This window comes from Arachis hypogaea, chromosome 14 (assembly GCF_003086295.3).
Source record: "Arachis hypogaea cultivar Tifrunner chromosome 14, arahy.Tifrunner.gnm2.J5K5, whole genome shotgun sequence".
Lineage (NCBI taxonomy): Eukaryota > Viridiplantae > Streptophyta > Magnoliopsida > Fabales > Fabaceae > Arachis > Arachis hypogaea.
In genome coordinates, this window is record NC_092049.1 from 88,636,625 (window position 1) to 88,663,051 (window position 26,427).

The 26,427-nt window shown below is 35.6% G+C and overlaps 1 long non-coding RNA gene across 1 annotated transcript; it reads left to right on the plus strand.

The window, feature by feature from the left end:
* The first annotated feature begins 24,322 nt into the window (after positions 1-24,322).
* LOC112740439 (uncharacterized) lies at positions 24,323-25,495 on the plus strand. The gene is made up of 2 exons (XR_003171163.2): positions 24,323-24,415; positions 25,040-25,495. It is a non-coding gene; the product is annotated as an uncharacterized lncRNA (long non-coding RNA).
* Positions 25,496-26,427: the final 932 nt, after the last annotated feature.

Here is a 26,427-nt window from a genome sequence, read left to right on the forward strand (position 1 = left end):
AACATTAACAAGTAAAAGCATTGGAACAAATAAAAGTAGAAAATAAATTAAAGACACATTGAACCTGTGACTGGAGAGAAGTAATCCTAAAATTGAGAGAAATCCTAATCCTAATCCTAAGAGAGGGGAGAGAACCTCTCTCTCTAAAAATTACATCTAAAACCTAAAATTATGTGAATATGAAAGTTGTATGAATTATTCCATGATGAATGGATGCATTCTCCCACTTTATAGCCTCTAATATGAATGTGGTGGTTCTTGGGAGTAATTGGGTTGGAATTGGAGTGGATACGGGTTAGGGTTATATGGAGGTGAATGGTGGTAGTTGGCTTGTGAGTGTGGTGGTTCAAAGCTGTGTTGAGGAGGTGGTTCATAGGCGTATGATGGGGCTTGTCGGTAATTACAAGGGGGTCCACCATAACTATTGTTCTGACATGCATTATTGATTGGTCGTCGTCCATGATAGTTTGCAAGGTGTTGTTGCCTAAAGGGTTGATCAGATCCTTGCGGCTCCGTCCATCTCTGATTGTTTTGACCTTGATGCATGTTCCTGTTATAGCTTCCATTCCTTTAAACATTATTAGATCCAAACTCAAAGCGATAGGGGTGAGAATTCATAAACTAACAAATATAATCACTTTGACGATCGGATTTCTGCTAGTAAAGAAATTCACAAATATAATCACGTTGTAAGTATAGTTTCTAAACTAACAAGAATCCTTTCGTACAAAAGTTTAGTTGTCACAAGTAACAAAACCCAATAAAAATAAATAACCAGAGTATTTAAACCTCGGATCGTCTCTCAAGGAGTTGCAGGGCAGTATGATTTATTATTGGTTATGGAAATGCTGTATTTTTAGTTTGGGTTTTTGAATTAAGGAACAAGTAATTTAAATGGCAGGAAAAATAAATAAATTAATAATTAATAAAATCTCTTGGCAAGGTATGAGAAATTGAAGTCCTATCCTAGTTATCCTTATTAGGTGTGATGAGAATTAGATTCTACTCCCACTTTAATTAATCCTTGCTAAACAAAGGAAAGTTAAGTAAACAAATTGATTTGATCCTCAGATCCCAGTCAACTCATATGGAAATACTAGAGTTATTGGAGTACAAATCAATCAGCAAAGAATTCTAATTTCAGTCAACAGCTGAGTTTGATAACTCAAGTGTTGCTAATTACTTAACCAAAGCCAAAGGGAGAAAATAAATCTAAATTGAATTGAAATCATTCATAAATAAATTAAAGTAAAACAATCTTAAATCTGAAATACCTCAAATTATATTAAATAGAATATTCAAATCTAACATGGAAAAATTCGTAAATTAAATTAGGAACATTAACAAGTAAAAGCATTGGAACAAATAAAAGTAGAAAATAAATTAAAGACACATTGAACCTGTGACTGGAGAGAAGTAATCCTAAAATTGAGAGAAATCCTAATCCTAATCCTAAGAGAGGGGAGAGAACCTCTCTCTCTAAAAATTACATCTAAAACCTAAAATTATGTGAATATGAAAGTTGTATGAATTATTCCATGATGAATGGATGCATTCTCCCACTTTATAGCCTCTAATCTGTGTTTTCTGGGCCGAGAACTAGGTTAGAAACAGCCCAGAAATTGCTGGGGGCGAAATCTGCCACGCTGATTTTCGTCACTGCGACGCGTCCGCGTGAAGCACGCGTTCGTGTCACCTAGATATTCAACCACTATGGAAAGTTATATATCATTTTGAAGCACCGAACGTTAGCTTTCCAACGCAACTAAAACCGCATCATTTGGACCTCTTTAGCTCAAGTTATGATCGATTTAGTGCGAGAGGGTCAGGCTGACAGCTTTGCAGTTCCTTCAATTTCTTGTATTCCTTCCACTTTTGCATGCTTCCTTTCCATCCTCTGAGTCATTCCTGCCCTATAATCTTTGAAATCACTTAACACACATATCAAGACATCGAATGGTAATAAGAGAAGATTAATATTAGCAAATATAAGGCCAAAGAAGCATGTTTTCAATCATAGCACAAAATCAGGAAGGAGAATGTAAAACATGCATTTTGTATGAACAAGTGTATGAAAGATTTATAAAATCCACTCAATTGAGCATAAGATAAACCATAAAATAGTGGTTTATCAGCACCGCCGCGGTCACCCACCGCCACCACCAATCCTCCTCTTCTCCCTCTTCGTCTCTCTTCTCACCACTCACATTCACTATTCTGCCACCATCCTTGCGCCAGGGCCACCCTTTGCCCCGTGCTCTGTTCTGCGTTCCCCCTCTCCACTCCTTGCCCTGCACCGCCGTGGGTCCTCTGTGCCACCACCACTGCTGGGTGGCGTTGTTATCAACCCATTTCCTTATCCTCTCCATTTCTGCTTCTGCATTCCAGGTTTTCCATACCTCTGCTCTGTTTTCTTTACCGTCTTTTATCAATTCTCTTAGTTAGTTTTAGTTAGCTAGTTGATTAATTTTGCATGTTAGGTTAGATAGAAATAATTGTGGTTAGGTACTTAGGTTGTGGTTAGAGGATTCTATGCCTGATAATTGCTCCGTTTGTGTTTTTTTGATTGAATGATGCGTGGTGTGCTCTGTTTTGTGTGTTCTGTTTCACTGCTGTCTTGCTTGCTTAATACTACCAAGTCATGTGAATTCCCTGATTGTGTTACATGTTTCATATGCTGAATTTATATGACTGATTCTTATTGCTGTTGCTATCCGGGAACGTCCAATTTACTGCCAGAATACTGCCTAATTTTCTTGAAATTGTTTCTGGTTTTAAACATGTTACCTATAACTGAACTTCGTGCTTTTAGAATTGAGTACTCATCTGATTACACGAAGCTCCATTCTTAGGTAACTTTGGGCTGATTTTCCTATGATTATTATGTTTCCCGTGATTTGCTTTGAACCCTCACATGTTTTTACTTTTCAAGTTAATCAAATGCCTTTGAATTGTGCTGCACTCATCATTTAATTTAACTTGCAATTTTGTTGAATATGGTTCATGGATTTGCAACAATTGGTTATTTTAACTTGTATAACTCCTTCTCACTCAAATTGATTTCTACCTTGTCTAGTTACACAAAATGCACTTTCGTTTTGTCAACACCAATTATTGCATTACCAATGACCGCGACATTGATTGATGACTTACTTTCAATTAATTGCTTCCTTTGCAATTTCATATTTCATCATCAATGACTGCTTCTTCCTCATGTTTGTGAGTATGCTTGTTGTCCATACTTGTGATTCATTGTGATTAAGCAAACGACCGTCATACCCCTAACCTTTGAACCAATTTTTCTAACTTTTGACTTGCCTAACCTGCTGATTTTTTTTTCTTTTTAGGTTTCAACTAACTTCTTCACCATTCTTTTTGGGTATGATGCTCATTGAGCTTAATGAACAAGCATTGTGCATATTTTTCTTGAATTCTTAGTTTATGGCTTTTGTGTTGAATGCTAATTTCTGTTGCTTGTATTCCAAGTTTTCTTCATTTTTAACTCACTTCATGATAATATGCCATTACATGATTGCTATCTCTCTACGTGGCTACTTGTTTATATCATGTCTTATTTGCTTTTAGGATGGCCGATAGAGAAAAAGCAAAGGCTATTACCTCAAGAAAGAGGAAGAAATCTCAGGTCTCTGCCATGTCTCCTTATGCCAACTATGTAAAGAATCCACTTAATGAAGTGGATAAGAAAAATCAGCTGTTACCGCCCACGGACACATACAAGTTCCCCAACCTTTGTTGTGAGCTTCGTTTCCCCACCTATCGGAAGACAAAACTAAACATTGAGAAGAAACTAGCTCTTCCTAAAGACCTGAGGCGCACCATTAATACCCGCATTCAGGAATTGGGCTTAGGGTTTTGTTGATAGAGATTTGGGGAGGATAAACGTTTCATGGGTTAATGAGTTTTTCTGCAATCTCTTCTGCACTACTCTTAAGTCAGTCCACCTACGGGATGGGCAGGTTTTAGTGACTGAGGCTGCTATTGAGGGTGTTTTGCATTATCTACCCCAGACTGGTGACACTTGTGCATACCAGTAGGCAGAGATAGCTATGAATGCCATGAATTTTGATTATGAGGAGCTGAAGTGTGTTATTGCCACACCGGACGCCCTTTGGGTGATGGACTCTAACAACCAAAGGCCCAAGGGGATGTTATTTGCTTATCTATCTAGAGAGGCTAGGACTTAGCAGCAGATATTCGCCCATTATGTTTTTCTTACCACCGAGTTTTCAGAGATTCTGATAGATATGCTTCTTCTGATTGGCTGTGTCATGGAGAGGAAGGAGGTATACTTCCCCCGATTGATCAGGCAAGGCATGTGGCGAGCACACATCTACGGCCTTCTATCATTTCCCACCATGGTCACTCGCATGGTTGAGTTAGCGGGTACCCCATGGATGGACGATGACGTGACACCACCACCCCCAGACGACGATGAGAAGGAGGTTACCATTCCGTGGGGTACGTGGGTGCACGAGAAGCACCCATCTAGGCGCCGCTCTCGAGCTAGAGCAGCAGTAGAGGCAGCTAGACCTTCATCTTCCACAGCAGCAGCAGGACCCTCTTCCTCTTCAGTAGCAGTAGCACCACCTGTACCACCACTACAAGCACCCGAGCTGACATATCAGCTAGTACAGCGCCTATTTCGCTTCATGGAGCACAGCGAGCGTTGTATCCTGTGACGTCTCGATCGCATAGACCAGGTGTTTGTATCACAAGGCATTGACCTACCACCTCTTTCTGACTCTCCCGCTTCCACTGAGGAGGATCATGAGGCAGAGCACGAGGAGGAGCATGTTGAGGAGCCAGTTCAGCAGGAGGTTCCTCCACAGACACAGGCTACCCAGGAGACCCAGCAGCCTCCCGAGGAGCCAGTGCCCCAGAATGAGATTCGGCCAGAGCCAGATACGACTGTTGATCCTCACCATGAGCCCGATCAATAGCATCGAGGATGATGCTTCATCTTAAGCGTGGGGAGGTCGCCATCGGCGGATGTGGTGAACATTTTCAGACACTATCACTTAGTTCATCTTATTTTACTTTATTTTGCACTATTTTTGGATTATTGTATATATTTGCTATTGTGGATACTTCTATTTTGGTTGTTGCACACTTTTATTGTGTATATTGCATTTTAGCTTTATGGTTTTGATTTGGAAAATATTTTAAATTGTTGAAACCTAGTTAAACCCTTTGTGCACAAAAGAGATTGTTTTGATTAGAAAAGAGGGTAAACTAAGGAATTTTAGAATTTCTTAATCACAACATTGTATTTAGGATATGCTTAGTCAAAATGATAGAATTTCCAAGAAATTTATCTATAGGGCACCACCCCAATTGAATGAAAATTTTTTGTGGAACTTGCATGAATTCATACTTTTGTGGATCATGTTTTTGAGCTAAGAACACAAGCATGTGAGTTTTGAGCTTATTGGTGTGGTTACATCTCATAACCACTTATTTTCCTTCTTGTGTGAAATTGTTCATTTCCTATGATTGCGATCCTTGATTTGTTTAATTCTATATGTCCAATTATTCCTTGTATTCATACATTTATAGGATTGAGGCCATTATTTCATTAGTTCACTTACCCAAATAGCCTACCTTTTAATCGCCATTGTTAACCAATTTTGAGCCTATGATTAACCCAATTGTTCTTCATTTTAGCACATTACAAGCCTAAAGCGGAAACAATAAAGTCCCTTGTTTGGATCTTTGATTAGCTTAGGCTAGTGAGAGTGTTTTATATTCAAGTTTGGGGAGATTAGGAACATTGGTTGGGATAAAAGGGTGATTTGTATTTATACTTCAGAATTTGGTGCATACTCATGTATTGATTAAATATATAAACCCTATGCATTGATGCTCTTGTATGTGGCTTGAAAAAAAATTGAGAAACACAAAAGCAAAAAGGAAAAAATAAAATAAATATAAAAAAGAAAAAAAAAAATATATATATATATATATAAAGAAATAAAAAGGGGACAAAATGCCCCAAAGTGGAGCTCAATAAAGATCAATGCATATGTGTTATAATCAAAAAGAAAATGCATGAGTATGTAAAAAAGTGAGAAGGATGGGTAGTTAGGTTAGTACTTAATTGTATAGGTCATTATATAGGTTAGGTGGGAAGGTCTAGACTAATCAAAGATTCGAATTCTAGTCCACTTATCCATATATGATCCTACCTTGACCAGCCCCATTACAACCTTATGACAAAGACCTCATGATATTTGTATGCATGCATTGAATGATTGTTGATTGTTAGATGAAGAACAAATTTTGGAAAGCATGATTATGGGAGAATTGAGTGAATCAACCCCTAAACACTTGAGTGAATAAAGCGGATACACATCCAGTGAGGGTTCGATTGCTCAACTACATGTATTCAACATAATCATTCTTGTCCATGCAAGTTTGTGAACCTTTTTGATAATTCAAAGCAATTGTGGGTTGGATTTGATTCCTATTGCTTTAGCCCTATGCTTATGAATGTTCTATTGGAAGTTAAGTTGTTTTGACCAAGCATTTGCATCCATATAGATAGTTTGCATTTAGATAGTTTAGCTGCATTGAATAAATGTCATACCCTTTGCTTCATTCTTGGTTTAAGCATGAGAACATGCTTGGTTTAAGTGTGGGGAGGTTGATAAACCCCCTTTGTAGGGTTTACCTTGTGTTGAATTTAGAGCATTTTGATAACCTTTCCTCACATTTATTCAATGAAATAGCATGATTTTGTGATTGTCTCCATACTTGTGCTTAGATGTGAAAATATGTTTTTCTAGATGCCTTGATGTGTTTGCTAGTGATTTCAGGCTGAAAGGGGCTATGAAGGGATCAAAGGAGTGAAAGGAAAGCATACAAAGTGGAGAAATAATGAAAGTCAAAGATTTGAAAAAGCCCATGGGCGCACGCGCGCACTACGCGCATACGCGCAGATTGCGAAATGCTCCAGGGGCGCGTACGTGCGCTGTACGCGTACGCGCCGAAGGCCGCACGTGATTCCTTTAGTCAAACACGTGTCTGGCGATTTTGGAGGGTTTCTAGCCCCATTTGGAGCTGAGTTTTTGGCGGAAAAAAGCTAAAAAACCAAGGAATGAAGGGGAAGGCATCATGAGAGACATTCATACTCACACATAGGAGTTTAGTTTAGTTTTAGAGAGAGAAGCTCTCCTATCTCTCTAGGATTAGGATTAGGATTAGGTTTAGATCTTAGAGATAGGTTTTAATTTCATGCTTTCTTCTACTTCTTCTTCTTAATTCTTTGTTATTACATTCATCATTCTCTTATTGTTTGTTATACTTTCTTCTACCTTGTTTATAGATCTACTTTTGTCCATTCTATTTTCTTTCAATTTAATTTGAGGTAATTCATGATGATTGTGTTTCTTTTGATTGTTGTTGTTGATTTCTTACATTCAATTGTTGTTAGATTCTATTTTTATTGTCAATTTCCTATGCTTTTCTTTTGTGCCTTCCAAGTGTTTGATGAAATGCTTGGTTGGGTTTTAGTGTAGATTTTGTGCCTCTTGGCCTAGGTGGAGTAATTAGTGACGCTTGAGTTATCTAATTCCCTTGTTGATTGATAATTAGAAGTTGCTAATTGATTTGGATACCACTAAAGCTAGTCTTTCCCTTGGGAGTTGGCTAGGACTTGTGGAATCAAGTTAATTCATCCACTTGACTTTCCTCCATGGTTAGAGGTTAACTAAGTGGTAGCAATGGATAATTTGTGGTCACAACCGAGGAGGATAACTAGGATAGGACTTCTAGTTCTCATATCTTGCCAGGAGCTTGTTAGTTGTTAGTTTATTCTCCTTGTCATTTATATTTCTTGTCTAAAATCTCAAAAACCCCAAACATACTTCATAACCAATAACAAGGACACTTCGTTGCAATTCCTAGGGAGAACGACCCAAGGTTTAATACTTCGGTTTATAAATTTAGGGGTTTGTACTTGTGACAAACAATCTTTTGTATGAAAGGATCATTGTTTGGTTTAGAAACTATACTTGCAACGAGATTTTATTGTGAATTCTAAACCGTTAAAAAAATCCAATTCATCAGCCAGCCAGGAGGTTCTGGCTGTGCGTTTAACGCCTTGAAGGGAGCACAAGCCTGGCGTTAAGCACCAGCCAGGAGGCCCTAGCTAGGCGTTTAACGCCCAAGAAGGAGCATCAACCTGGCGTTAAACGCCAGCCAGGGAACCCTGGCTGGGCATTTAACGCCCTGAAGGGAGGACTACTCTGGAGTTTAACGCCAGAATGCCTGCATTCTGGGCGTCTAATCACAGTAAGACAGCATAGAGGTAACTTTAAATTTTTAATCTTCTCTTAATTCAACTCATCTTCTTCCAATTCAATTTCAAGTTTTCTTTGATTTTTAAATCAAATTTTATTCAAATACCTCAATTTCAATTTAATTTCAAAATTAAAACATTTTTTAAAATTTTTCAAATCTTTTTCAAAATTTCATATCTTTTACAACTTGTTTTCAAAATCCTTCAAAATTTTTTCTAATCTTGTTCATAGCTTTTATTAAACTTTCAAATATTTTTCATACTTCCTATCTTGACTTTAAAGCCTTTTCTATCCTTTTAAAATATTTTCTTATCTTTTAAATTTAACAACTTATCTTTTTCTATCTTTTTCAAAAATCTTTATCTTTCCTTCATGATTATTTTCGAAAATCCCTCCCCTGCTCCCTATATATATGCACGACCATGCCTCTCTCCTTCACTCACCACCTCTCATTCAAATTCTCTCCTCTTTTTTCTTCATCTATTATCTTTTCTACTTCTTCCCTTCTTACTTTTTGCTCGAGGATGAGCAAATTTTTAAGTTTGGTGTGACAGGAGTCCTATTTTCTCATCAAGAATTCAATCCCATGGCTCCAAGAAGTGGCAAGACCGCCCCCTAAGAACAAGAAAGAAGATAACTCAATAGTTGTCTTCAAACCTGTTCGATTCCTTACCAATCAACATGAAGAACATTATCATTAAATACTGAGCAAAAGGCCAGTAATCCCTGAGGTAGGATTCAACCTTGGAGAAGAAGAATACCCAGAGATCCAAGAACAGATTCAAATGAGAGGCTAAGAGATTTTACGTAATCCCGAATTAAATGTTGGATACAACATGATCCAGGAATTCTATGCAAATCTGTGGATGACAGATAAGCAAAAGAAAGATGGAACAATCTTCCATACTTTTTGCACCATGGTCAGAGGGAAGATCATGTACTTTCACCTGGACAGGGTGAGAGAGATCTTTAAACTACCTCTGCAAAAAGATGACCGTGAGTCATACAACAGAAGGGTTGTAGTCACCCAAAAGCTGGATCAAGTCCTAAAGGACATATGCCTGCCCGGAACTCAATGGATTGAGAATACAAAAGGGGAGCCATGCGAGGTAAAAAGGGCCATCCTCAAGCATGTTGCTAGAGGATGGCTAGACTTCATTGGGCGTTCTATACTCCCCACAAGTAACTGCTCTGAAGTCAATATTCCAAGAGTTGTGATGATTCACTACATCATGATGGAAAATGAGGTAGAAGTCCACAAAACAATCCCCCGTGAGATTTACATGCTACCAAAATAGGGTGTCTACTAATGCCATGCTAGCTTTTCCAAATCTCATCTTTTGCCTATGCCAAGAGGCTAAGGTTCTGATCCCATCAGACCACTTTATTCCAGTGGAAAAATCAGTCACAAAGCAGGTGATAGAGAGCTCCAAGATAGAAGATGATCACCCTAAGAGGAAGGCACCTGAGCCTTCCCAAGAGATCCCTCTAATGGAGTATTAGGACCATCTAAAGGTGTATGTAATACACTTGCAGAGCACTTTAGATCAGCTCAGAGAGGAGCAGAAAGAATAGACTAGCATGATTTGCAAACTGATCAAGGAGCAGGAGAAGCAAGGGGCATGAGCTAGAGGAGCTGAAGTGCCAGAAGCTCTCCCATGAAGAGTCCAGTGCACCTCAAGTTGAAGAGCCAAGCGTCCCTAACTCAAAAGAGCCCAGAGCCTCTCAAGCTGAAGGTTGTTGAGTTTTAATGTGGCTATTCTAATTCTTGTTTCTCATATTTCTGTTATTCCTATTCTTTTCTCATGTATTTTCATCTTAATTTAGAGTTGCATGATCGCTAGTAGTATTTAAGTCTTTATTTTTATTTTTATTTTATGTCTTTTAATTTTTAAGATTACATAAGCATTAATAGTAATTAATTAATTTTTATTTTTCCAATCAGCTATGAATTATTCCTCTTATCATCATTAAACAATGAATAAAATAGTAGAATTTTTTTAGAAGAATTAAATATGCATTAATTTTTGAGTTTTTCAATAAAGAATAGTTAATTATTTTGATGTGGTATCATTGCTTTAGTTTTCTGAATGTATGAATAAATAGTGCATATTTGAAGTTGAATGTTAGGATGCTGGCTCTTGAAAGAATAAAGAAAAGGGAAAAATATTATTGATGATCTGAAAAATCTAAATAAATTGATTATTGAAGCAAGAAAAAGCAGTAAAAAGAAAAAGAAAAATCTTTCATGCGAAAAAAAGGCAAAAAAATAGAAAGAAAAAAAAGATAAAAAAAAGTAAGCAGAAAAAGCCAATAGCTCTTTAAACCAAAATGCATGAGCAAAAAGCCAGTAACCCTTTAAACCAAAAGAAAAGCATAAAAAGGATCCAAGCCTTTGAGTATAAGTGGATAGGAGGGCCTAAAGGAAACAAAATCTTGGCCTAAGCGGCTAAACTAAGCTGTCCCTAACCATGTGCTTGTGGCGTGAAGCTGTCAAGTAAAAGCTTGAGATTGAGCGGTTAAAGTCGTGGTCCAAAGCAAAAAGAGTGTGCTTAAGAACTCTGGACACCTCTATCTGGGGACTCTAGCAAAGCTAAGTCACAATCTGAAAAGGTTCACCCAGTTAAAGTGTCTGTGGCATTATTGTATCCGGTGGTAATACTGGAAAACAAGGTGCTTAGGGTCACGGCCAAGACTTTAAAAAGCTGAGTTCAAGAATAAAAAAGAACTGAACTAGGAGAATCAATAATATCATCTAGACTCTAAGTTCCTAAAGATGTCAGCTATCCTGAGTTTCAATGGATAGTGAGATGCCAAAACTATTCAGAAACAAAAAGCTGCTAAGTCCCGCTCATCTAATTGAAACTGAGCTTCATTGGAAACTTTAGAATTTATTGTATCTTATTCTTCTTTTCATCCTATTTTATTTTTTGTTTCTTAGGGACAAGAAACGGTTTAACTTTGGTGTTTTGATGAGCGGATATTTTGTACGCTTTTTGGCATAGTTTTCATATAGTTTTTAATATATTTTGTTTAGTTTTTATTAAGTTTTTACAGGTTTTAGTGATAAATTCATATTTTTGAATTCCACTTTGAGTTTGTGCATTTTTGTACCATTTCAGGTATTTTCTGGCTGAAATTGAGGAGCTGGAGCAAAACTCTTATTCAGAGACAGAGAAAGCACTACAGATGATGTCCAAATCTGACCTCCTTGCACTCGGAAGCGATTTTCTGGAGCTAAAGAAGTCCAAATGGATCGTTCTCAATGGCTATGGAAAGCGGACTTCCAGAGCTTTCTAGAAATGTATAATAGTCTATACTTTGTTTTGGACTAGAAGGCCCAAAACTGGCTTCCAACGCCAGCTTTCTGCCCCCATTCTGGCGTCCATCGCCCAAGGAGCAGAGCCCAGCATCCAAACGCCCAGAGAGGACCCCCTAGCTGGCATTCCACACCCAAAAGACCACATAGTACGTGGATCTCATCAAAGCTCAGCCAAAACACTCACCAAGTGGGCCCCAGAACTGGATTTTAGCACCAAAAAGACTATTTTACCCTTACTAGTCATTAGTTTAGTATTTAAGGCTGCATTTGTTTACAGAGACAGAACACTGAGACAGAGACACAGAGACACAAAATTGTGTTTGGTAGAGGAGACATGGACAGAGACAATGTATCCAGAGACACTGAATTAGTGTATTTTATGTCCATCCTGACAGGAAGGACACAGAGACACTAATAAGGGACACAACTTATTTTTTATTTTTTCTTTCATTATTCTTGTTAATTTTTCATAATTATATTTTTTATTATTATATTTTTCATCTCAAATTTTTTGAATAAAAAAATGAAAATAAATTAGATTTTCATAATTTGTTTTAGTTTATCACCAAACAGAATACAAGAACACAAAATTTTGTCCCTGTCCATCAGTGTCTTGTCCTGTCCTATCCTCGAAAACAAACACAACCTAAGGGATTTAATTTATGTTATTCGAACACTTTTTCAATATCTCATTCAGCATACACGTTTTTACAATTTGTATTTTACATCAGTATGAGTTTCTAAACCTCCTAGTTGAGGGGAGGTGCTCTGTTGAGTCCTATGAATTAATAAAAGTTTCTTCTTCGATCCGTGTTTGATTTATTTCTAAGATGTATACTCGCTCTTCAACATGGTAAATAGAATGATCAGACAATCAGCTCTGTTCACCATACTAAGATGAACGTGCCTAATAAACACCTGCGTCTACTTGGGTTCGTGTGAATACGTGACTGGAAAGTGCAAACCAATAGCTATGTTTATACATCTCTCAGACGGTTAATCCATGACTTCGTTGGGGACTTCTAGAGACACCAGTTTAGCCAATTTTTGGGGAGATTAGGGTCTCCGTGGTATAGGCTATAATCCAAAGAAGAAGCATCCTCTGATCCGAAAGATTTGACCTTGTCTGTGGCATTTTGAGTAGGATCGCCAGGAGAATGAACTACTAGAGCTTCACCCTTCATCAGATTGGATGACCACGGCCAACGGCGTTCAATCTGTAGTAGAGGAGATGAATGACCACGGCCCATGGCGTTGATCACATATAGCCTGCCATAGAAGAAATCATTCACAAGTAGAGAAGACAGTGATACCAGAGTTAATTCAGAACGGCAAAGTAACTCCAATCCTTAACTCTATTCCCATTACTGACTCTATTTGATATAAAAAGTAATTTATACAATATTAAAACACGTCCAGTTCGTCTGATTTGCCTGATTAAGACCTGCAAGATAACCATAGCATGCTTCAAGCTAACAATCCTCGTGGGATTGACCCTGACTTGCTCAGGTATTACTTGGAGGATCCAGTGCACTTGCTGGTACAGCTGTATGAAAATGTGGGGATTCGTGCACCATTAGTCAATAGTTCTTTCATGAATTTAGCATAAAGAGGCATTTGTTCAAGAGCCTCAGCAAAAGGAATGTTGATTTGAAGCTTCTTGAAGACTGCTAAAAATCTAGAAAATTGCTTGTCTTTGGAAGCCTTCTGGAGCCTCTGAGGGTATGGCATTTTAGGCTTGTACTCAGGAGCCTTAGGCAATGTAGGATGAGTGTCAAAACAGACTGGGAATGGGTTATCTGCATGCCTAGGAGGGGCGTGCTCCACCTCCTCTTTCTTCTCCTCTAGAACTTCTTTTTCAGCTAGCTCCTCATTGACCTTAGTCTCAGAACTAGCAACTTTACCACTTCTCAGCTGAATAGCCTTGTAGTCTTCTCTTGGATTTACCACTGTATCACCAGGAAGGGTATTAGAAGGTCCCTCAGGTACTTGCTTGCTCCACTGGGATACTTGCACTTCCAAGTTTCTGAGTGAAGCTCTAGTATCTTGCATAAAACTTGCCAGTAGTGCTTCCAAATCAGTATTCTTCTGTGGTTGAGAATTGGCTTGCTGAGGTGGTTATTGTTGAGATGACTGAAAACTGGCAATTATTAAATTTATTCTGTTGAAATCTACCCTGAGAATTATTATTAAAATTCTGTAGCCTCTGAGGTTGCTTTCTCCACCCTAAATTTGGGTGAGGTCTCCATCCCTAATTATAGGTCTTGGCATAGGGATCATTATTGGGGTTTCTAGAAGCATTTCCCATATAGTTGACCTGTTCAGAAGGAAATTGAGCATAGTCATAATCTTCACCTTGAATGAAGCTACCATTCATGTCACAAGGAGCCTCTTGAGGGGCTTTCTGAGCATTAATAGCTGAAACCTGCATCCTGCTCAAGTTTTGAGTAAGCATATTAATCTGTTGATACATAACCTTATTCTGAGCAAGAATAGCATCCAAGGTCTCTACTTCCAAAATGCCTTTCTTCTGAGGAGTCCCAGAGTTCACAAGATTCCTATTAGAGGAGTAAAGATATTGGTTGTTAGCAAACAACTCAATAAGCTCAGTAATCTCTTCAGGCATTTTCTTCATGTGCAATGAACCACCTGTAGGGTTCTCTAAACATATTTTTGACATTTCACAGAGGCCCTCATAAAAGATCTCTAGCTGGGTCCATTTAGAAAACATGTCAGGGGGCATTTCCTGGTCAACAGCTTGTACCTCTCCCAGGCTTCATAGAGGGTCTCACTATCTTTCTGCTTGAAGGTCTGAACATCCACCCTTAGCTTAGTCAGCTTCTGTGGTGGGAAAAATTTGGAAAAAAATCCAGTAACTACCTTATCCCAAGTGTCCAGGCTCTCCTTGGGCTGAGAATCTCGACATAGCTTTGCTCTATCCCTCACAGCAAATGGAAGGAGTATGAGCTTGTAAACCTCCAGATTCACTCCATTTGTTTTCACATTGTCACAAATCTGTAGGAAGTTAGAGATAAATTGGTTGGGATCTTCCTGTAAGAGTCCATGATACTGACAATTTTGCTGTACCAGAGTGACTAACTGAGGCTTTAGCTCAAGTTGTTTGCAGTTATAGGAGGCACCACAATACTGTTCCCACACAGATCTGGATTGGGGGTAGTGTATGAGCCAAACACTCTTCTAGGTTATTCATTCTCATTCAGAATTATCACATTGGCATTAACAGCACGATTAAGATCCATAGTGGACTCTGCAGCTTCCTTTTCAAAGGTCTCACTTAGATTTTCACTAGCCTTGTAAAGTCTAGCTTGTTGCAAGCGTCGCCTCAAAGTCCTTTCAGGTTCAGGATCAAAATCTGTAAGGGGTTCCTTGTCCCTGTTCCTACTCATAAACAAACAGAAAACAAGAAAAGTAGGAGTCTCTACGTCAGAGTGCAGAGAATTCCCAGTGAGGTAACTTATGTAAAGAAATAAAATTAAACAACTAAATGATTAAAGTAAAAAATTTGAAAATTATAAGTAATATTAAATTGAAAATTTTGAAATTAAGAAAAGAATTTGAATAGGAAAATTAAATTAAAAATAACTAGGTAACACCAAACTTAATTTCAGAAATTAAGGAAAAATAGTCGCACTAATTTTCGAAAATTAAGGAGCAAAAATCAAATAAAATTAAAGCTAAAATGCCTAATCTAAGTAATCAAACAACTAATAGTTTTCAATCACAGTCAATTCCCTAGCAACGGTGCCAAAAACTTGGTGCAGAATTTATAACCCACAAACTAACCGGCAAGTGCACTCGGCCGTACAAAGTAGTACCTCAAGTGAATGAGGGTCGATCTCAGGAGGATTGATAGACTAAGCAACAATGATTGCGTGATTTATTTTGTTAGACAAACAAAAAATGGTGTTTTGAGAGTTCAATTGCATCAAACAGTAAATTCAGAAAATCAGAAAACAAGCAGAAAACGGGTTGTGAAATATATGAGTAAAGCAGTTAAGGTTTCAGAGATATCCTTTTTCCGGATTAAATTTTCTTACCAACTATTTAATCATGCAAGATTCAATTCATGGCAAACTATATGTGACTAAACCCTAATTTCTTAGACCTTGTTAATCTCTTCTAACCTTCATCAACCGCCAATTCCTTGGTCACTTGATTCCGATTAGAGGGTTAAGTTCAATCATAATTTATGTGCCACAGAAACCCTAATTACCTAAATATAACAGGATTATATGTCACGTATCCCGTTAAGTCTAGATAATTAGTGATTTAGGAGAATTTATTTTCAAGCTATTGTTTAGGTAAATTGCTTTTCCAAGGTTTACAAGAACTCAATTAGAATAAGGGTCATACTTCCATTCTACCCAGATTCATAAGATGAAGAACGAAAACAATTCCTGAACATGAATTAAAAAAAAAAAGTAATAGTATCAATCCATACAATAGACAGAGCTCCTAACCTTAACAGTGGAGGTTTAGTTGCTCATGGTTCAGAGAGAAAACAAAGATTTTAAAAAACTGTAAAGTGCAGAATGAGGTCCGAGAGAAAAGAAGAGCCCGAAGGGCTGATTCTTTTTCCTTTTTTATATCTAATCGTAATTAATGTAAGAATATATTTTCTAAAACTAAATAATATCTTTTCCTATTTATAAATAAATTAATGTGTTAATCAAAATTGAATGAAATCTTTGTAGCTTTCCTTTGATGGACGTGGGGACGATTGGGTGGCATCAAGGCTGGCGCCTAACTTTACAATTATGAACTTAGGCATGGATGAGGCAGCAAAGCTTGGAGGCACATTGATGATCACTGGCGCCTAACTTCAGGATTCTGAAGTTAGGCACCACCCTGGCAGCAAGCATTGGAGTTTTACTTCTTCTTCGGGCGCCTAACTTGGGAAAAGCCAAGTTAGGCGCCAATATGGCCTAGTGTGCTGGAGAAGAAGTGTATAATATTATACATCGTTGGAAAGCTCTGGAAGTTAACTTTTCAACGCCACTGAAATAATGTTAATTGGACCTCCGTAGCTCAAGTTATTCCTATTGGAGTGCAAGAAGGTCAGAGTTGACAACATCATTCACTTTCTTTTTTTTTCTACAGAAACTCTATCAAATCCATCCGAATGCTACCTGAAATAAACAGAATTGCACACACTCAAAGTATCATCCACAGTGGCGAAAAGATAATTAAATCTTGATTAAACTTAACAATTCAAATGTAAATTCACTAGGAAAAGATAGAAAAGATGCTCACGCATCAATGCACAAGCCCTATTTTTCAATGAAAACCTTGTTTTTAACCGGATTACCTTCCTAGAAAGCTTGAAAACTTCCATAATGCTTGTCTAAGATGCCTTAGCTTGTTTTTAGGCTTTGAAACATAGAGAATACCATAACTGAGTAACTAGATATTTTCTGGTAAAATGTTTAAAAGACAGAAACTTAGGTTTCTAGAGTATTGAAGTGGATTAGTTGAGTGAGATGGCAGAGTACTGTAATGATGATTAATGTGATGAGTTATGGAATTATGGACTGATGATGGTTATGACGAGTCTGGGACTCTGACGAGCGGATTTTTGACGCTTTAGAATTCACAAAAAATTCTCGTTGCTAGTATAGTTTCTAAACCAACAAAGAATCATTTCATACAAAAATTTGCTTGTCACTAAAACAAACCCAATAAAATTAAACCGAAGTATTTAAACCTCGGGTCGTCTCTCAAGGAATTGCAGGGAGGTGTATTTATTATTGGTTATGGAAAAGTATCTTTTTGGGTTTTTGAAATAAGGAAAAAGGAATTTAAATGACAAGAAAATAAACTAATAACTGAGAAAGCTCTTGGCAAGGTATGAGAATTAGAAGTCCTATCCTAGCTATCCTTATCAATTGTGACATCAATTGTCTATTACTCCCACTTAGTTAACCTCTAACTATGAAGGAAAGTCAAGTGGATGAATCAATTTGATTCCTCAAGTCCTAGTCAACTCCTAAGGAAAGACTAGCTTTAGAGGGATCCAAATCAACTAGGAACCTTCAATTATCAATCAACAAAGGAGTTTGATAATTCAAGAGTCTCCAATTACTCAACCATAGCCAAGAGGGGGAAAATCTACTCTAAAACCCAATCAAGCATTCTATCAAATACTTGGTAGGCACAACATAAAAACATAGAAAACTAACAAGGAATATAAGATCCAAACAACCAATTGCAAACATCAATGACTAACAAATAATAGAAGAAGCAATAAATATGAAATACCTCAAATTTCATTAAATGGAAAATCAAATCTAACATGCGAATTCATAAACTAAAGTAGCAACATAGAGTAATCAACAAAGGAAATAAATAAACTATAAAGCTAGAACAATTAAAAGTAGAAGAGAAACTAAATTAAACTAAGATAGAATGCTGAAATTAAGAAGAGCTAAAACTAGGAAACATAAAACCTAGAGAGTCTCTCTCTCTCTAGAAAACTACATCTAAAACCTAAAAATTATGTGTATGAATGTTGTGTGAATGAATGAATGTTTCCCCCACTCTGCAGCTTCTATTCTGTGTTCTCGGGCTTGGAACTAGGCCCAAAAGGAGCCCAGAAATCACCCCAGTGCTTTCTGCAATTTCTGCACGTGGCGCATGTCACACGTATGCGTCGTCCACACGTACACATCGCTTGGCAAAAAATACACCACGCATACGCGTTGCTTGTCTTCTGCGCTAGTCACGCGTACACATCGCCCACGCGTACGCGTCGCTGCCAGCTTCTCAAAACTTCATTTTCTTGCGTTCCTTCCACTTTTGCATGTTTCCTTTCCATCCTCTAAGCCATTCCTGCCCTATAAAGCTTGAAAACACTTAACACACAGATCACGGCATCGAATGGTAATAAAGGGTAATTAAAATTGATAGTTTAAAGGTCTAAGAAACATGTTTTCAACTAAATCACAGAATTAGGAAGGATTTGTAAAACCATGCAAATTATATGAATAAGTGTGCAAAGAATTGATAAAAATCACTCAATTTAGCACAAGATAAACCATAAAATAGTGGTTTATCAAACTCGAAGAGAAATGGTGAATTATTGAATGTTGAAAGTGATCAGTGAATGATATATGAACATATATTGTTCTATATTGATATTGTTGAGAAGCCATGTGCCTGGCAAGGAGGGTAGGTTAATCCCGCTTGTCGAGGTCGTGGAGGCGGTGTAAGGGCGGTGGTTAGTTCCGCTTACGTTGAGATGTGAGGTCTGTGGCTGAGTATCCCACTCACATCCTTTCAGAATCACAAGAGTATGTCGGGCACTATATCCCTGGACTGTGCGCCGGACACGATATCCCTGGGGTTCCCATTTATATTTGTGACCGAAAGGTAACATCTCGATGGGGATGTGTCCGGTTGGCAGTTGAACCAACAATTTAATATCACAGCCAATAGCACAGACATTCATCATGTGCATTTTCTATATGATTGCTTGCTTTGTCAATTTGCATACTATGCCTATTTGTATAACATGCTTAATTGCTTCTTGATTTTTCTGCTATTCTTGATCATTTCTTATGTATTACTTGTATGCAATTATATGTGTTTTCTTCTAGGATTGGGGAGGTTCGGTAGGCGGTGGCGATGGGATCGCATGGCGGTTAAGCTGGCGAAGGCTGTGGGACAGCGGTTTAAATGTTAGATTAGAAATCCCCTAAGTTAGATGACCTGTTTAAGGATTTATTTACTTGTTTTATAAGCTTAAATACTATGCTTGATGTGAAGTTCTAGGATTGCCTCAAGCATCCCGAAACTTTATATCTTACATTACTGGGTACCGTTACAATACTGAGAACCTCTGGTTCTCATACCATATTCTGTTGTTGTTTTTCATATGCAGGTCGTAACCCACCTCAGTGAGTTGCGTGATGGTGACAGAGCGGAGGATCCCTGATATCTATTTTGTATATTTTTGAATATTTTGTTATAGTTTTCTCTATCTTTTGTATCTTTATTACTTTGTTGTGTAAGATCCTGAATTTTTAAAAATTAAATAATTAGTTATTTATGAGTTATTATATCATATTAAGATTTTATTTTTAAGAAAATTTTTTTTAACAAAAATAATTAAATAAAATTTTATGATTATTGAATTTTAATTTAATTATGACTTATTCTATTAGTTTGAATTATTTATCAAAAATTATTTTAATAGACAAAAATTTAATTAATTATTATTATTATTATTATTATTATTATTATTATTATTATTATTATTATTATTATTATTATTATTATTATTATGGAAGGTACCTAACGTAGCCTTCAAAGGAACCAAAGAAAGGAAATGGAACTTGACTTACTATGCATATATATATATATATATATATATATATATAAAAGCTTTCTTTCGTTTATTAACTTTGACACCTAGCCAATACTTATTTTAATCATCTAATGTCATTATTCTTTGAATTAGCCCATTCACCTGGCCAAGGTTCAAATTGAACAAAAGGAAGGAGTAAACGTGGCTTGTTTGCAATTGGAGTTCTAGGAGGCACAAACGATTTCTAACATTTTCTTCCTCGGCAGCTCGGTCAGAAAGTTTCTCCGGAGTTTCGAGTATTTTGATTTCGTACGGAGGTAGGGTTTGGTAATTTTATAAAAATTAAATATGAATTTGATAAGTGAATATTGGTTTGATTGATTATTAGTTGAGTTTGATTAAGTTTATGATGAAATTTTGTTGAATTATTGTTGTTGGTTGTGAATTGTGGTTCGGCCATGAAAAACAGCATAGCTGGGGTTATTTTGATAATTTTGGGGATGTTGTAAATGAGAATTATTAATTAAAATTGATGAGGTTTGATGGCCAAGAGATTAAATGAGAAGCAGTAAAAAATCGATAATAGTAAAGCTTAAAAACGTACTTAAAACTCAAGCTGAAAACTTGAAGAATTTTGAACATGAGGTTCAGTCCTTTGGTAAACTTATAATTAGGAAAATAAAATTCATATTTCAGATTGAAATAGTAATTTAATAAAAATTGAAGTTATTTTTGTACTTATATACGTTTTGAGATATTTTGGGTAATAGTTAAGAAGTCAAGGATAAAATAGGTACTTTATATAAAATGCAAGGTTATTTTAGTAATTATACTATATGTGAGAGTATTTTAATAAATTATAAAATATGTTACGATAAAAATATAAATATTATAGAAAGCTCAAAGATTTAGAATAATTTATAAAAAGCTTAATAATAAAGCTTAAGTTATAAGTTTTGAGTAATAAAGAAAATCATTATTATTGTTATTAATTTATTAAGATTATTATCAACGTAATTTTGAAATATATTATATATTAGTAATTTGTACTATAATAGAATAGAAGAATTAAACATTCACCTACTTAAAATCTGTAGAAGACGAATCTAAGTTGAGAACCTTATGATTCACTCTTCATAAAACATCTAAGGAGAAATGAGGGAAGAGTGTGAAGACGATTTATGATATTAAAACAAGACAGAAAAAGAAGAAGAAAAGGAAAGATTAAAAGAATCTAAAGAACCTCTGCCACAGGAGAGTAGAGAGTAGGAATAAAAGAACGTATTAACGAAAGAGATCCCTACCACAGGAGGGCGGAGCATAGAAAAGAAAAGAAAGAAATAACGAAAAGAAAAGGAGATAAGCAGAGATATTGTTTGGTACTGAGAACGAGCTGAGATGATTGCTTACCTACTGAAAGCGAGCAGAGATATGGTAGTGAGTCCATCGAGATTTTCTTTATAAAGATACATCGGCTAATCCAGGATGGTCGCACCTGTAAGACGGGGGTTGCTTACAGAAGTTATCAATACATACATTGGCCAGAGAGAACCTGACCTGTAAGACCAAGGTTGCTTACAGAGGTTATGTTTGCATATATCGTCTCAAGAGAGTCACACTTGTAAGATAGAGCTTGCTTACAGATGTTATGATACTAGAAGCCAAACTCAGACAAAGGTTGCTGGGTTACGTTGGGAGCGGGTCGAAACCGACAGATGAGCTCCTTACCTGCACTAAGGATAGACATGCATCATACTTGTTTGCGCATATTTGTTTGTGAGTGTGTTTTCTATGATTGTGTGTACTAAATGACTGTTTGAATTCTGTGTTCTATAATTATTGGATTGGATTGTACTTTGTTGACTGTTATTGTTGACCAAGTATATATAAAATAAACTTAACATCTAACCCCGATCCAACTAAGAACTCCCCAGTTCTTACCCCCTATTTCCACCACTTTCAGCTACAGGTGCAAAGTATTAGTGCGGAGCTACAGGAGCTTAGAAGATTTTGTTTACGAGTTGAGTTGTTAGATTTTATTTTCCCTTCATCGTTTATTGTTTTGGTTTTTAGAGAGGTAGGACTTGTATTTGAGGATATTTGAATAAGTCCATGTACATAAAGCTATGTAAATATACACTTTTGTGGTTAAGTGATTTAAAATAAAGTCTCCTTTCGATTTCTTGATTAAAATTTTGGGTCGTATTCGCAAAGGCTCAATATTAAATAAATATAGTATGAAATTAAAGGAGTAGAGGTAGGTGACGCCCGAACTTTTAGTGCGATCATGAGGTGCTAAAAGTTAGGGTGTTACATGTTTCCTTAGAGGCTTAACTTTGAGAGATAAGTTGTATAAGCTATTTTAACTAAAAACTCTGTTATGTTTGTATGTAACTAGTCGGCCTAAACTCTGCAGGCTGTGGCTAGTATTCTATGGCTGTTATGCTTATATATCTACGTCTGCTTTGTTATCTTGTACCGATATCTTATCCTTTATGCTTTTAGTTATCGTGTGAATGCTTAGCGCTTTTGTATCTCGGTTTTTGAGCTGTAATCCTTCATCGGGCTTCTCGTAATATTGTTCATTTTTATATATGGTATGTATATTAATGTATAAGCCTTAAAATTGTCGTGGCACTTAGTTATCCTTTACTTTACGGCTAGCGGTAAGGCTTAGGGTAATTAAGGTGTTACACGTGTTGGTTTGAATACCTATAATAAGAAGAGAGAAGACATTAATAAATAGAGAGAAAATATTAAAATGTAATTAATGTGAATAGAATAAATTACACATTTATATTTTGTGTGTGGTGTTTAATAGTTAATATCAAAATATTATTTTCATATATCTATAAATGTTGAAGAGAAAATATAAATTTTATAATAATTACAGAAATAATAAAGTGGTCGAATTGTTCAAAGGTTCTAATCCTTTGACTCATAACAAAGAAATAATTTTTTGAGTATGCTTCAAACATTAAATTCTGATACTATGTTATCCATGTTATTTTTAATAAATTACAAGAACATCCTTTTTTCTTACCCATATACACTACCTCCAAATTTAGAACTTCCACATCCATATTACATTTCCAATATTTTTCTAAGCATAATGTACCCTTTCACTTTTTTGTAACCAATATTTAATATTCAAAACTGTATGATTTCCAATATATATGTAAAGATTCTTACACAAAATCAAATAACATTATTATGATCAGTGAATCTTTTGAATTTATATATTGAATCAAGAGGCAAATTTACACAAGTTAAAATAATAAAATATTCTTAAATAACACTTGTGAGATTTTGTTTTTTTTTTTATATTGGTATACCTCTTGGTAAATGGAGGAGACATGATTTAATAAGTGAGAAAAATTTCATTTCACAAATCATTGAGCACAATAATATTAACTAAGATTTTAAACCTATATAAAGTCTGGTTAGTTGTAAATTATTTAACATCACAATACAAGAAAAGAGAGAAATCTACTATGGCTAGAAAAGGTATGATACATACAATAGTAATATTGGTGGTTGGAGTGTTTATTTGTTTTTTCATTGTTGAGTCCCATGATGCTCTCAAACGGTCTAGATCATCGCCGCCTCTATCAAAAACCATTTCATTTGATTTGGAAGTATGTTTTAAACAATGTGAAAAACGCTATCAATTGGAGGAACATTCATTGAAGAAATGCAAAAAGATATGCAATGATATGAATAAATGTTATGTTAGATGCAATGTACTTTATGATTATAACCCAAAAAAGTTGGAATTATGCATTAAGAGATGTGATGATTTATCTGGCTTAAAAAGCTAAGAAGAATAACAAGTTCAATAAGTGCTTTATGGTAATAATAAGTACCTAAGTTACTTTGAAGTTTCTAGGTTTGATACAATTTTTTGTTTATATTATTCTATATGACTATTTTATGAATATAAATAAATATCATCTTATTTTTTTCTATGGGACATAAAATAGAATTGTCAAAGAAAAAATTAAGGTGTTCATCATACTTCTTAGTAATACCCCTAATTCTTAATTAAATAAATCTTTCAAAAAAAATTTCTTTCAACTTTTTATTGCACTAGATATGTTTTGCACCTACACTTTATATGATGTGAATTTAAAGTACTTTTACGAGTGCTATGATTTATATTAGGTAATAAGGTCTTTGTTGAAATAACAAAAATTTCACAAGAAAAGAATTGAGTTGTACTTAAAATAACAAGGAGTTTCACTATTTGAATAAGTATTTACAAGACATTGTTTTCTGTGGCCCTTTTAAGTTAAATTTGGCTTAGATTCTCAAGAATCTAAAACTATAAATATTGTTGCCATAAACCTTTTCAGGCTAAGCTTGATTCAAGTCTCTATAAATTTAAGGAACTTAAATCTTTTTCTCAACTCTTCTGAAGCTAAGATTTATCTCTACACGATCAAGGTACAAAGAGTACAATAATAATGTATATAACATATATGTACAAGATTTGATATCCGTATTCTAAGATATTATAAATTAGAAGATCTACTCAAAATTGCATTTGCTAATCTAGAATGTGATAAAAAAAAATCATAATAACACAATCTAGATTGCAAATAGCTAAGACTGCTCTTTTGAGGTAAGAAGAGCGTAGAGAAAAATAAAGAAAAATATGATCGAGAACTTAAAATCAACACTTATAGAAAAAATCAAGTAGTACTTTGTTTTACTTATTTCTTTTTAAGGTTCCTTGACTTGTATATATATAGTGAGAAAGTGTTATAATAACATTAGAAATCTGTACTTCCTTCGTTATGTGCATCATTCCTTAAAAGTGCAAGAATTACATATCCTTTTTTCCTAGTATATACATTTGATAAATCCACATTTTATGATATTTATTTGCTCTAATTGGGTAGATTTTATCAACTTTTCTTACACTTATTCAATGAAATAGCTTGGTTTTGTAAATTCTCCATAAATTGTGCTCAAAAGTGAAAATATGCTTTTTTAGGCCCTTAATTGTTAAATTTTATTTACTTTAATTTTATTTAATGCCTTGATGTGTTTGTTGAGTGATTTCAGGCTTGTAAGGCAAAGATTGGATTGAAGAAGTGAGAAAAAGCATGCAAAAGTGGAGAAACCATGAAGAAATGGAGTTTGGAGCTTTTCAACAAGTGTGCGTGTGCACAACTATGTGTCCGTGTGCACAGTGGAAGCATGCAGTTATGCGTACACAAAGTGGAAAAATCAGAAAGTGTGCGTACGCACAAGTGCCAGCACGTGACCTCATTAATGCAATTCACTGGCAGTGAATTTTGGGCCTCCAAAACCCAATCCAACTCATTTCTGAAGCTATTTTAACTCTAATGCAAGAGGAAGCAAGGGGGAGCAATTAGGTTTAGATTTTTCCATGTTTTTGTCTTAGTTTTCTAGAGAGAGAAACTCCCCCTTATTTCTAGAATTTAGGTTTTCTTAGTTAATTTCTCTTTAATTTCAGTCCTTAATTCTTGTTTTAGTATAGTTTCCTTTATGTTTTCATACTCTTTTGTCTTGATCTTCTTCATTTCTTTTGTTATTTCCTTCATTTTGTCACTTTTATGTTATGAACACTCTTGTTGACTTTAATTTCATTTAATGCAAATTTATGTTTCCATGTTATTATTGCTTTCTTTAGTTATTATTAATTTCTTGCATTTGGTAGCTTTAGATTTTATTATTATTGTAATTTAATATGCTTTTATTTTCATGTACACCAAGTGTTTGATAAAAATGTTTGGCTTAGTTTTTACTTAGTTTGTCCTCACTCTTGGCTTAGAATTGAGGACTTTGGTGACCTTGAGTCATTGATGTCCATTCTTGATTGATATATTAGAGTAGTTAGTTGATTTGGTTTCCACTAACTCTAAGCCTTCCATTAATAGAGTTGGCTAGGACTTGTGGATTGAGATCAACTATGCCTATTTGACTTATCCTCGATGTTAGGGTTGACTAAGTAGGATTAACTCTTCATAATCATCATATGTTTGTGGTTAATGGCTAGGATAGGTAACCTTGATCCTCAATCCTTGCCAAGAGGTTCCTTAGCATTTGAATTTCCATTTTCTTTGATTCATTGCCTTTGAATTTAATTGCTTTCATTTAATTTCTTGCATGTTTATTTACTTTCTTACTATTTACATTTCTCGCTTCTCTTGCCATCAAAACCCCATTCCCCTATAGCCAATAATTGAGTATTTCATTTGCAACTCCTTGGGAAGACGACCCGGAATTAAAACTCCCGGTTATTTTGTCTAGAATTGTGACATCTTTGAATTAAACTTTGATGGAGAATCCATTGTTGGTCTAGACTATGCTTGCAACAAGATTCTATTTTGTGAAATTCTAGATCAACAATAATTCATCTATCAATAGTTCCACTTGTCATGTGACCTCATTAAAGGAGCATGCTGGGGACGAATTATGGGCCTTCA